This window comes from Girardinichthys multiradiatus, chromosome 4 (genome assembly GCF_021462225.1).
Source record: "Girardinichthys multiradiatus isolate DD_20200921_A chromosome 4, DD_fGirMul_XY1, whole genome shotgun sequence".
Classification (NCBI taxonomy): Eukaryota; Metazoa; Chordata; class Actinopteri; order Cyprinodontiformes; family Goodeidae; genus Girardinichthys; species Girardinichthys multiradiatus.
In genome coordinates, this window is record NC_061797.1 from 48,513,000 (window position 1) to 48,525,829 (window position 12,830).

Here is a 12,830-nt window from a genome sequence, read left to right on the forward strand (position 1 = left end):
TCTAAAAGATCTTCCACTGAGTATAACACGTCAGGAATTTAATCAAGGATACTCTCTATTCACATTTAATCTTAACCCGGTTGAGGACACAGATGCTCTATCTCCAGTTTCCAGTGGAAATTTAAGATTGGAAATGCGCTTCAGAAACCCGTTGCCTCATACCACCACGCTGATCATCTACGCTTGTTATGACTCTATTTTAGAGATTGATTCAAAGAGGCGTGTGCTGGTGGATTATTATTAATCTAATCAGGCATGAATAATCATGAAATTGAGAGCCTGATGCGTCATCTGCTGGGAGATTTGTTTTGCGGTGTGTGGCCGTGCGACCAGCTGCCGCTGCTAGCTGACAAATTCCCAGGGCCGGCCTACTTTATTGTGAACACACATCCTTCACACATGCCGGGAGAACACTGGTTAGCTCTGACATTGGATGAGAATGGTCCAGCCAGCTTTTTTGACTCTTATGGATTCTCTCCGGATTTCGAGTTCTACCCGTCAAGCATCGTAACATTTATAGAAGACAGATCCTCAAAAATATTGTATCATAATAATCAGCTTCAAAACACTCTGTCCACTGTGTGCGGTCACCATTGCATTTTTTATCTATGTCATAGAACGTGCGGATTATCAATGCAGCAAGTGTTGTCGAAATACAACGGAGATGTGATTAATGATTTAATGGTATCTAACTTTGTGAAAAAATATCAGAAATGTGTCATTAATCAAAGTTGTACATTTTATACTCACGGAACATGCTCTTTGGAGATGTTTCTGGATTGTTATGGAATTTAAAATGTCTTATTTTTTTTTCATTGTTTTTTTTTTTTTTTTCTTATGATTTAATATTTGTGTAATGATATCATATGTTAGTGTGTGAAGTAGAGAACAAAGTTAGACTTGAAAAATATAATCAATAAATATTTTGTTGAATAAAAGAAATAGGCTACATGTTTCATTTTCTTATAACGGTTTATGGTGAAAATGTAATCCATCGGGGTGGTAGTGTCGTCTTACGAAGAGACCTTTTTGATCTCCCATCAGCATTTTTTGGATCTTCCAGCTCAGATCTCGACCAGTAGGGAGAATGAGTTATCTGCCTTCTTCTTCTTTTTCTTCTCTGCTTAACGCTGGGGGGTGTACCCCCATTTTCAATCGATGTACCCTCTGTTTTGAAACGTCTATATTCTTCACGAGCATAAGGGTTAATGACTGAAGATATAGGTATGTTTACTTCTGACATGGAGTGTAGAAAATCAGACCATCCTCGGGTTTGTGATGCTCCAGACTTTTTAAACGGAAGCATGAGATTTTTCAACAAATCAATCATGTGGGACCCTTTTATAACATTTCCTTTAAATACAAATTCACCTCGCGAAGTCCAACTCTCACTTCTTTCGGATAATTTCTTCAAAATGTACTCGGCATTTTTACGATTGTGTTTAGGAAGGCTTTTCAGTACTTCCGTAAGAACCTGATCCTTAGGGGCCTCGTCCTGCCCTGGGCCTTGTTTTTCTTGGGACCGCTCATGTTCAGGAACCTCTGTGTCACGCTGCAGCGTTAAACTGACCCGCTGTTTTTCTTCTTTGACACCTTGCTTAAGTAAAGTCAGATACCTCTGGAGAAGAGCATCGTATCTCTTGATTTTTTCATAAGAAGTCAAACCCGGCTCGTTTAATATCGCTCTCATTTCAGCATCCAAATTCTCCTCCGCCGTCTGTCTGATGGACGTGTCTGACTGGGTCAGACAATTGAATCAAGGAGAGGGAAATGAGAAACATCTTCTGCGATGTTCTGAGAGACATTATCTCCTGATGATTCCACCCACTAGATCACCAATCAAGGGTGCAAGAGCCGTTAAGATGGTGATAATAAAACCACCTCGTTGCTTTTTGAGAGCCAACTGTTTAGTTTTTATCCTGGTTCTTTTATCACCCAACAATCTGATGATATTTCTTTGTTTCTTCAATTGTCGGTGTTGAGAGGGTGATAGTTTAATGTTACCTTTTAGGATATTCAGTGCAATCTCGCACAGAGCCTGAATAAAGTCGGGAGAGCAGTGTGCGAGAATATCTTTACGTTTCTGTGGACAGGCCTGGTACAAAGCTCTGAATAATGGTAAATTCCTTTTTATACGCGCTGACATGATGACTTACTTTGTTCTGGGTACGTACACAGCAGGCCACTGCTGAGGAAGTATCCCCATTCTCAGTCTGAAATGTTCTGGGCAGGTAGGCGTAAAATCGATGATTAAATATCCATGAGCTTCTCTCGTTGCGTCTTCAAAACTCTCCAAGAAGAGACCCTTTTGAGATGGAAACATTTGGCGGGCCAGTATATTCAGCTGGAGTTTATCTCTCGGGTTCTTAAACAACACCATATAATTACAGTTCAAACTAATAGTGCGACTGAACTTTCCCTGATGAAAAACATTCTGAGTCAACATCATAACACTCATATTACGATGGTGACGAAACTGGGTAAAGACCTTCATCACGTTTTCATCATCTGAGGCTTGAGCGATAACATCGTCTAGAATAATCAGATGATTCTGATCAGGAGGAAACAGGTTTTCATCTTCAAAAGAATGAGGCAATCCTTCCACAAAGGTAATATTTTTATTCATCTTCTGCAATTCAGCATACATGGGTTGAAAAGATGTGTAAATCCATACAATATTTTCTGGAACAATATCCCTGACATGATTACAGTTTTGTAAAATACTTTTTACAAAGAAAGTTTTCCTGCAGCCGCTGGGTCCAACTATCATACATGAGAAAGGTGCTCTAAATCTAGGATCAAAATCAATCTCCTGTAAATCCATGTGACATTTTATTTTATTTCTTCTTCAACTCTAATAACCGAAAGGCAGAGTTGTCCCGTCAGAAAAAAGACGTCTCTCATCATACACCAGTCGAAACTTTTTAAGAAATGTCGCGTTTGTCAAACGGAATCTCTTTTTATCCCTCCTGATCGTGTGCTGAGGGATTTCAATGACACCCTCACTTGACCCCTGTAAGTAGCCCTCGACCAGCCCTTTGATGCTGTCAAAATTGACCCTCTCGCTGCATTCATGCGTCTGAGTGATGCCTTTAGCACGTATCATTACATTTTTACGGTTTTTAGTTTGGTATGCATAACTCTTGGGTCCTGTCGATGCAAACTCCAAAATGCTGTCACCATCTAACTCGTCAGTAAGATCACCCAGATAATTCCCCAATTCCAGAGGAGTTTCACCACTTTTTCTCACATAAATCAAACTGTCCGTGTCAATATAAATCAATCTGTCCTGTAACTTCTCCATGCTGCTGAGAAGTTTTAAACGTGCATAAGCGGTGGTGAATGCTGCTATAAACACATTATTTGTCTTACTTGGTGGATATATGACACGTTTGCTGTAGTTCCACTGCACTACACACATTTCAGGGTTGAAAAAATGAAAATAGTTAACCCTGTATTTACTCGAGAACATGAAGCTGAAAAAGTCTTCAGGGTTAGTGATGACTGTGGTCTGAGACAGATCACTTCTTTGGGCAAATTTCCCCCAAAAACTGTTTAAACACAATTTTGCAACCTGCCTTTTGGCAGGATTCACCTCGATTTTCTCAGGGTCTAATTGGATGCTCTGATGCAGTTTGTAGTCGCTTATATACTTTGACTTACTCTCCTGATCCACTGCTTCAGACGGATAGCCTGAAGCCTCCTGCTTACCCTTTAAAAAGCAATGAATGTAACCTTTAAAGATTGTATCACTTCTCTTTTCAAAATGCCACACCTCTGGGATTTTAGCAAGACGATAACTACACTCCAACGCTTTACAGAGTTCTACACTCACCCAAACACCCGTCAGAGCTCGGTCCTCATCATTATGCATGCAGGGACCTGACTGGTTATTTATTTCAGTGCATGTGCGGCAGAGAGTGAACACAAGTTTACCTTGGGATGTTCTGTAAGGTAAAACAGGGAACAACAGATTACGTGGTGGGTAGACCACAGCTTTGATTATACCGAAGTAGCTGCTGGGGTCATCAAAATCTTTGTAAATGATGGTGGGGTGTCCGAGGGGAAAAACGCAGTTGGCGTTTACATAAGGGTACAGAGATGTGTAATCCACATAGTGTACAGTTTCATCCGGTTCCGCTGTGTACCTCAACTTCATAGGACAGGTGCGTCCACCATACAGCGCATCCCGGGGGGATAGCGGTTCGGGTGCATTAACTTTCTCAAGAAAGCTGATCACCCCTGGGTGTGATTTTTTCATTTCAATCCACTCATGCTCCCATATGACTTCGAGACGAAGGCCGTACACAGTTTGTAACACCTTGCTTCTCTCAACAGTGGCTGCGTAAAACTGTTCAAATGCGACCCCTCTCAACGGACACTTGTCATGAGGCATGTAACACTTTTTACAGCCGTGGAAAAAACAGCCATAAAATTCAAACGCAACTTTGACACCGTTAATCTCTGCATACCCATCCACTGAATATGGCCCGATTTTCTTTTCACCCCTATTTAATGCATGCTCGATAAATATGGCTCTGCTGTCTGCAATCCAGCCGAGCCATTGAATGGACGCGCTGGAGAACGTTTTACTGCTACGTCTGTAGTCCAGAGGTGATGGAATGGCTAAGGTTTGAGGAGGAAGGAAATTGGTTACAAAAACCTTCATGCAGGCTGATGCTATTGTGATACTTTTAAACGGATCCATACTTGTCTCCTTAAAGAACTCGTCTCTGAATTTTAAGCATCCTTGAGAAATAATTTCAACGTCATTTTTACAATAACGAATAGCTTCTTTCTTAAAGTCAAAGACCTCTTTGCTCGCTTCTCTGTACCAGCTGCTAAATACCTGTTGTTCTTGAAGACTCATGCGTTCTACAGCGTAGCAGGATGGAGGAGGAAAAGGCCCCACATACTGGAGACGTTGTTCAGAGAAAAATAGGTGGGGAAAAAAACCCTTGCTTTGATCGGTAAAGCCTAACGCTTTCGGCATGGCACTAAGCTTCATGCACATGAAGGACAGGCTATCAATGTATTTTAACCTGTAATCAGGGTCGGTTAAACAGAGAAGTTTACTTCCTACCATGACGAAATGAGGTTTAATCCCTAACTGCAGCATTGCTGTGAGAATCAGGTAACCATCGTACCCCCGCGCATTGTGCACTATTAAGGTGAAGCCTCTGTACATCGGCCTCCTGAAATGCAGGAGAAATTTTTGGGTGCAATTCAGTCCATAAGCGTACCATTCATCACCTTTCAACGTTTTAGCACAGACCAGAAAGGGGGTATGCATGCCGCTCTCATTGACGAGGCATTCGAAATCATAAAAAATCAGTTTATCATCAAGCTGATTAATTGCACTGCAAGGCAGAATGTAACACTTATGATCATCGCATGTAATGTCTAGGCTGGGGGGTACATTTTCACCGCAAATACTGCATTTTACATTACACACGTGTGGTTTATTCGGTTTACTGATTGGAATAACGTATATCCGTTTGCATACTTTACACAGTTTTACCAACTCACAGTCACTCATAGGCCTTTCAGCACTATTTCTGATGCGCGGTTCCCTGTGTCTGCTGAAACATGAAGAATTACGACAGATTCTTTGACAGCCTGCACAGCTTACAGGATTGCTAATCTCTTGCATACATTTATATGTTCGACACACTGGACAATAACCTTCACAATGGTGTGTATTTGCATTCTGATAGCTGGTGTAACAGTAATTACAAATATATCTGCACCCCATAAAACCTTTGAGATTTTTTATCCCATAGTAATGACCTTGAAATAACAGCAAAAACAGAGGGTTTGAACGATCGGGGAAACTGGTCTCAAATTTACACAGAGCAGTAGAGCCCGTGGTTCTGTGAAACACTACAATTTTTCTCTTCAGAATGGTTTCAAATTTACCAATATCACTAAAAGTAACTGCTGTTTGCTCGTCGAGGCCTGCCTGATGCTGCCATCTCCTCCCCAGTTCTACAGCACGGTGATCCGTGAGCTCAGGATCAGAGACGTGTGCGAGGCTGATTGCAAAACATAACTGATTACCGGTATTGTTTATAATATACAAATGACGCATTTTCTTATTAAACAGTTCACAGTCTAACGTTCCTGCAGCTTTACGCTTAGAACCTCCTGCTGGGTCATTAACAACCTGAAGAACAAATTCCATGTTATTATCTACAGGTATATTTGCATTCGATTGTATTAAATTGTCGAGGAAGTTTTCGAAAGCAGGCAGGATCATATTTCCATCATCTGTAACAGTAAATGTGATGTGACGATTGAGATTTTCACCCACTAACTCCAGCTGCACAACGTCGTTACGTCTGGTTAACGATCTCGCAGCGTCGGCTAATTCAATTATAATACGCATGATGTCTGTATAGAATGCTGCTAAATCTGGAACGTCACTTGGACAGGGCGGCGGTATGGTAAAAGGTCTCCTTATTTCATGGTTATTAAAATGTTCACGTTCAACCACGGCTGGAGGATCTCGCTCTATTTGATCAGAACTAACTGCTACGTCCGTATTGAAATGACCCCCGTGATGATCTGCGGAGTGTGACGTAGAAGCATTCTGATGAGTGCCAGGTGGATCCTTTTGCTCAATGCTGAGTGGATACAATGCTCTATTTAAATCTTCAAGAGCCTGATTGATTACGTTTAAAAAGTCACCGTGCTGATCTTCATTTATTACATTTTCACTGTTAGCAGGAGATGCATTTAAAACGATGTTATCTGCTACTTCTGCATTAACGGGAATTTCGGTAAGTTCATAACTAAATTTCTTATTTCATCCAGGGCAAGTCTGATTCGGTTATCCATTTCTATGAACATAAGAAAAAATAAAATAAAATAAAATAAAACTAACCTACAGAAAAAACAAAAAACAAAACACAGTGATCAGTTCAGTTTAAAATCACCTTGATGTCACCAAAATGCTTCTTTAACAGAATCTGACATGCTGCCAGAAGCGTTAACGATGAGGCCTTATTACGAAGATCCCGTGAGGCTGTAGAGACTGTCTTCCTGCGCTGTCCGTTTCTGTGACCAATCTGTCCTACCATCAACGTTACCTCTGTAAGGAGAATGAACAAAAAATAAATAAATAAATATATATATATATATATATATATTGAAATAATCACATTAAAACTGGAAAAAAAAAGGGAATTCAAATTAATTCAGTATGTATGTATGAATTAAAACGTACCGTTCATTAATCCACTCACTAGCGTTGCTCTGCTTTGTAGCGCAGAGAGTCGCTGTCTTTTGGCCGTGGTTAAATATTCTGTAAAAACAGAAGACAATAAAAGTTATCTTACGCTGCGCAGCACAGCGTTCATAAATAAAACGAAAATAGTTTTTAAAATACACAAGTTTTTTTTTTAAATCTTACTCCGATTCTTTGCGGTAAAACCTCCAGATTTCGCTTCTTGTTGAACTGAAACGGTGCCTCTCTGCTGAAAGCTGTCTTGATCTTTGAAAAGCGACCTTCTGGTGGGCGGATTCAATGTGGCATCTTTGGATGTATCTGTAAACAGGTTTATATGACATTTTATTGAACTATGCTTAAAATACACATATATACAGGGGTTGGACAATGAAACTGAAACACCTGGTTTTAGACCACAATAATTTATTAGTATGGTGTAGGGCCTCCTTTTGCGGCCAATACAGCATCAATTCATCTTGGGAATGACATATACAAGTCCTGCACAGTGGTCAGAGGGATTTTAAGCCATTCTTCTTGCAGGATAGTGGCCAGGTCACTACGTGATACTGGTGGAGGAAAACGTTTCCTGACTCGCTCCTCCAAAACATCCCAAAGTGGCTCAATAATATTTAGATCTGGTGACTGTGCAGGACATGGGAGATGTTCAACTTCACTTTCATGTTCATCAAACCAATCTTTCACCAGTCTTGCTGTGTGTATTGGTGCATTGTCATCCTGATACACGGCACCGCCTTCAGGATACAATGTTTGAACCATTGGATGCACATTGTCCTCAAGAATGGTTCAGTAGTCCTTGGCAGTGACGCCCCCATCTAGCACAACTATTGGGCCAAGGGAATGCCATGATATGGCAGCCCAAACCATCACTGATCCACCCCCATGCTTCACTCTGGGCATGCAACAGTCTGGGTGGTATGCTTCTTTGGGGCTTCTCCACACCGTAACTTTCCCGGATGTGGGGAAAACAGTAAAGGTGGACTCATCAGAGAACAATACATGTTTCACATTGTCCACAGCTCAAGATTTGCACTCCTTGCACCAATGAAACCGACGTTTGGCATTGGCATGAGTGACCAAAGGTTTGGCTATAGCAGCCCGGCCGTGTATATTGACCCTGTGGAGCTCGTGACGGACAGTTCTGGTGGAAACAGGAGAATTGAGGTGCACATTTAATTCTGCCGTGATTTGGGCGACCGTGGTTTTATGTTTTTTGGATACAATCCGGGTTAGCACCCAAACATCCCTTTCAGACAGCTTCCTCTTGCGTCCACAGTTAATCCTGTTGGATGTGGTTCGTCCTTCTTGGTGGTATGCTGACATTACCCTGGATACCGTGGCTCTTGATACATCACAAAGACTTGCTGTCTTGGTCACAGATGCGCCAGCAAGACATGCACCAACAATTTGTCCTCTTTTGAACTCTGGTATGTCACCCATAATGTTGTGTGCATTTCAACATTTTGAGCAAAACTGTGCTCTTACCCTGCTAATTGAACCTTCACACTCTGCTCTTACTGGTGCAATGTGCAATCAATGAAGACTGGCTACCAGGCTGGTCCAATTTAGCTATGAAACCTCCCACACTAAAATGACAGGTGTTTCAGTTTCATTGTCCAACCCCTGTATATATATATATATATATATATTGTTTTTATTTAATTTTTATTTCCTTACCTTGCTGCTGCTCGACAACTATGTCTTCCACAGAGCTCTCAGTCGAATCTGTAAACAGTTTTATCTGAGGTTTAAAATACATTCACTCTCAAAGAAAAATAGTTAGTTCTTAGGACTTACTTACTTTCATCAAACTTTTTGACAGGTGCCGGTAACTTATCCGGTGTGTCTTCAGGGGAAATGATGATAATTGGCGGAGGAGTATTCAAAGAATCAGTTTTAATTTCTGTGTTAGAAGAAAGTTCAGATGTTGTTGGGGGTTTTTCTTGTTTGGAAATAATTCGCCTTCTCAATTTTGACTGTCGATTCCAGCCGCTGAACCCTCCAACTTGATCATTCGGGTTTACCTCTCTCATCAAATCTATAAATTGAAACTTTGTCAAGGGTTAACTATAATATATATATATATATATATTTTATTGCATTTAACATTTACTTACCATAATCTGATTGTGTCAAGATGAAATCATCAAGGTCATCAGCGGTGGGTTCTATGACAAAGAAACAAATATATATATATATATATAAACAATATATATATAAACAAAATTAGAGAACATTCACATGCATTTAATGATACTTACTTACTTACTTACTTTTAAAGATGTCATTGTACTTTTGTGAATTATCAGAAGTAGAAGCCACAATTTCCGGGTTTCCTGAAATATTTACCGACATTTTTTCTTGTCAGTACTGGTATTTTTCAATGTAACAAGTGTTATGGTTCAAAGACATTCAGCATTTGAAGACCCTGACACTGAGGTTAACCAATGAAACAGAGCCCCAACATTTACACACAGTATTTATACCAGAACATGACAGTGTTATCTGCTGTGGAATTTTCCTAACCATCAAAACTTCTAATAATGGTTTTTGCAGCTTTTCTCCAATAACACAGAGGTTCGGTGGGATGAGGCAATCCAAATGACAGTGTTATCTCAACTGCAAAGACTCTATGTTTTAAGACCAAAACCCTGCTTGAGTTCAAAGGTGATATGGTTATCTAAGGAACAGACCTAACTGCCCTTCCTGACTTCGCCCCTAACAGTTGGATATAGAATAACTGAAACGCCCTGAATAACCTTTTACTCTAAGATGAAAAGTAAATGTTTTAGAAAAGCTACAGGTAACTAAAATTATCATTTCTTTTTCCTAAAATGGAGTCTCTCATGATTCAATAACAAACACATCATTGCTAGAGTCAATTTGTAACTTGGAAACAGTATACTGAAGTTCTTTTTTTTTTTCTGTTAATCTCATATTCGTCTTACCTCTTTCAGCTGCTTTTCCAGTATGTTGACGCAGAAGCTGAAGGTTTTTCTCGTTCCATCGATGTAGTGAAGCACAATCTTTTAATTTACTTTTTAGGTCTTTTCCATTTTGAACTGATTTAGACTGGCTCATATATTCAACAAAATAGGTCCTGCTGTAAAAGCAAAATGAACTTACAATTTCTGTCAGGTTACACAGTTCATTTTATTGGGATTTCATGTGATAGGTCAACATTAAGTTGATTATACCTTTAAAATATAAAAGGATGCATGTCTTTTTGTTTTTAGATGTATTAACGCTTGAAAAAACATACAGATTATTAATAACACCCTTAAACACACCCCTGTGTTTTAATTGACTCATTTAAGGTATCGCCCCTAATGTCGACAACCAATCAGCATCCACGGTTACGCCCCCTTGGACACACCACCTGCTTGACCATGTGACCTCCTGCCCACATGGCACCCACATGGCACCCACATGGCGCCCACATGGCGCCAACCGGAAATCCCACCCTCACCGGAAGTCCCACCCACCTGTCAAAAAGTTTGATGAAAGGGTGTACTTAAATTCTCTATGGTTGAGGCGCAAACACACCCTCCATTTCTGCTACCTGTATGACCCCTTCTCTTTTCCAATGGTTATAATCAGTCTGACAGAGAGAGGTATCCCAATCCTTGTGGTTTTTAGTATAACAATGACCATCAGTGGGACCCTTTATGAGGTTCCTTGAGACGACATTGTTGTAAATAAGCGCCGTTTAACTAAATAATCTGAACTGAAACTATCTCTGTAGTTATGCTGCTATAGGCTTATGCTACTGGAGGACATAATGACCACTTTCACCCTCTTTTGCATTATTTGCTGTTATTTCAGCTTTTAACTTTATGTTCTCTCTTTTCTCTTCCTAGAAGCTACACCTGGCCTGACTCTGTGTCTACCTGTGGCACCTTTCTCGAGAGGGGAATCGTCTGAGCTTCTGCTGGCAACAACTTAATGCTCACCTTCTACCGATGCTCCACTTGGCCCTGTCTTTTAGTGTTTAACCCTTTCTCTCTCCTAGACATGGCTGCTGACTGAGCGTCTACTGTGACTAACTCTATGTGCTCTCTTTTAGACTCTAACCTTGAAAACTGGCTCAGAGTTTATCTGTTCTTTCTTTCTAGATGAAATGACTAAAGGAGCTACATCCATTAACATTTACTTTTCCTTCCCATAGAAAGTACTCCTGGATCAGTGCTTCTTTGTTCTCTTTGTGTCTCTGCTCTGTTCTCTCAAACCTCCAGTCGGTCGTGGCAGATGGCCGCTCACACTGAGCCTGGTTCTGGTTCTGCTGGAGGTTTCTTCCTATTAAAAGGGAGTTTTTCCTCTCCACTTTCGCTACATGCATGCTCAGTATGAGGGATTGCTGCAAAGTCAACGCCAGTGACTGTCCACTGTCTCTACAGGTCCTTCTCAAAAAATTAGCATATTGTGATAAAGTTCATTATTTTCTATAATGTAATGATGAAAATTTAACATTCATATATTTTAGATTCATTGCACACTAACTGAAATATTTCAGGTCTTTTATTGTCTTAATACGGATGATTTTGGCATACAGCTCATGAAAACCCAAAATTCCTATCTCACAAAATTAGCATATTTCATCCGACCAATAAAAGAAAAGTGTTTTTAATACAAAAAACGTCAACCTTCAAATAATCATGTACAGTTATGCACTCAATACTTGGTCGGGAATCCTTTTGCAGAAATGACTGCTTCAATGCGGCGTGGCATGGAGGCAATCAGCCTGTGGCACTGCTGAGGTCTTATGGAGGCCCAGGATGCTTCGATAGCGGCCTTTAGCTCATCCAGAGTGTTGGGTCTTGAGTCTCTCAACGTTCTCTTCACAATATCCCACAGATTCTCTATGGGGTTCAGGTCAGGAGAGTTGGCAGGCCAATTGAGCACAGTGATACCATGGTCAGTAAACCATTTACCAGTGGTTTTGGCACTGTGAGCAGGTACCAGGTCGTGCTGAAAAATGAAATCTTCATCTCCATAAAGCTTTTCAGCAGATGGAAGCATGAGATGCTCCAAAATCTCCTGATAGCTAGCTGCATTGACCCTGCCCTTGATAAAACACAGTGGACCAACACCAGCAGCTGACACAGCACCCCAGACCATCACTAACTGTGGGTACTTGACACTGGACTTCTGGCATTTTGGCATTTCCTTCTCCCCAGTCTTCCTCCAGACTCTGGCACCTTGATTTCCGAATGACATGCAGAATTTGCTTTCATCCGAAAAAAGTACTTTGGACCACTGAGCAACAGTCCAGTGCTGCTTCTCTGTAGCCCAGGTCTGGGGAATGCGGCACCTGTAGCCCATTTCCTGCACACGCCTGTGCACGGTGCCTCTGGATGTTTCTACTCCAGACTCAGTCCACTGCTTCCGCAGGTCCCCCAAGGTCTGGAATCGGCCCTTCTCCACAATCTTCCTCAGGGTCCGGTCACCTCTTCTCGTTGTGCAGCGTTTTCTGCCACACTTTTTCCTCCCCACAGACTTCCCACTGAGGTGCCTTGATACAGCACTCTGGGAACAGCCTATTCGTTCAGAAATTTCTTTCTGTGTCTTACCCTCTTGCTTG